The following is a 1,635-nucleotide window of genomic DNA, read 5'->3' as shown; positions in this document are numbered from 1 at the left end:
TTCAAATAATACAGGAGTCTGTTTTAAAAAAATGAAAGTTTTGAAACAAAATTGGTTTGTTTTGTTTCAAAGACCTTGTTTCTCTGCCTATTAAAGCTGTTATAACCTCATCTACCCTATTTGAAAACTTCTCAGTTAATTAAAATTACCTACCTAAAACTACGTACTTTTGACTTAATAAATTCTTAACAACCGAGCGGTGAGTAGTGGTTGGTATCTCTGCCCGTTTAAAAAAAAATCACAGTAAGCTATTTTCGACTGTCGTGTAGCAATCGTTATGTTTTGCTTTGATTCCTTTCCTTCTGATCTTAAATTATGTTGCTGCGCTTTCAGGAAATTTCAGGCTTTCATTTTGAAACCAATGTTGAAGTCGTTTGAATAGAGGTAATTGAAAATGTTAAACTGAAATCAGTTCGAACCAGCAATCATTAGTCCTCTTTTAATTCCAGACCAAACTTTTTCAGACGGGCACACGAACCGAGCAACTTTCTTGTGAAATTCTGTGTGCTATGAGAAAGTCGCTAGGATCCGAAAAAAGGGTCGTCTACAGCAACTATTTCAACTTCTAGTTCGAAGCTTCTTCACAATCCGAAACTACTCCGCAAAGGACAGCATCTTCCAATCGGTAGGTCAGTGTAACGCTGTGTTAAAACTTTATAAATACCTTTTCACTATTTTTTATCTAGCCTTTCAAAAAAAAAACTCAACATGATCGCTGAACCTCTGTTAATGTCTGGCGTCCGTTTTTGTCACGCACGACCAGGCCAGTTTATACATCGAGTTGGACATTAAAACTATCCCAAATCCGGGACAAATGGATGCTCCCCTGGTTCGAGTTGAAGATGAAAAGTAATAGTTCTGCTGAGAGGGGGATATCGAGTAAGCCAGCAGCGGCTAGTCCACGGCCTGTTCGACGAGGAGTCTTCTGCTACCGCCCGAAAAACTCTGCGTCTTCAGCGAAGATGTCCTGCCGTTTAAGGTTCCAGCTCAGATGTGAGCAACCTTTTGATAATAAGGATAAATTTTAGTTTATAATTTTTTTTATAATTGAAGTTACACTTATTGTGCATTTAAATATTTTTTTTAAACGTCGCTGGTGAACTGATAGCTGAACGCACACTTCCAAAAATGTAAAACTTCATTTTCCTTTGTCGGAAGTCCGAACTTCCGAGGTAAAATTTAGGGCTGGCGCGATAATATCAGTATTCTGCGGAACTTAATGATTGTCATTTTAATAAAGAAATCAAAAAAAAACCTTAAATTTTTTCATAGCCAAGACAAAAAAATGTTTTTTACAGATACAAGAAAAAATCAATCGAATTCGAAAAGTTTTTTTTTTCACAATACCAGCTGAAATTGACATGGTTTAGAAATCACTTATTTTTAGGTAATTTATGTGGTTATTTTTTATTTATTTTATTTATTCAATTTCAATAATCGTGAACATTCATTTCCTGATCCATTAACATCATGATGATTTTTAACCCTCCAAAGCCGTTCGGGTCAATATGACCCGAAGCGCACATTTCAAACATCTTTATCATCATTCCAATATACTGATGAACTGGTAGTTTTTACAGACCAAGTATGTTCTATGAAAATAGTGATCAAATTAACGTCAAAAAACTAAAATTT

At 35.4% G+C, this 1,635-nt stretch overlaps 1 long non-coding RNA gene across 1 annotated transcript; it reads left to right on the top strand.

The window, feature by feature from the left end:
- Positions 1-262: 262 nt before the first annotated feature.
- Positions 263-1,113, top strand: LOC129740604 (uncharacterized). Its single transcript, XR_008736303.1, has 3 exons — positions 263-384; positions 450-625; positions 687-1,113. It is a non-coding gene; the product is annotated as an uncharacterized LOC129740604 (long non-coding RNA).
- The last annotated feature ends 522 nt before the right edge of the window (positions 1,114-1,635 follow it).

Source organism: Uranotaenia lowii, chromosome 1 (assembly GCF_029784155.1).
Source record: "Uranotaenia lowii strain MFRU-FL chromosome 1, ASM2978415v1, whole genome shotgun sequence".
Lineage (NCBI taxonomy): Eukaryota > Metazoa > Arthropoda > Insecta > Diptera > Culicidae > Uranotaenia > Uranotaenia lowii.
This window is presented reverse-complemented; position numbering and strand designations above follow the sequence as displayed.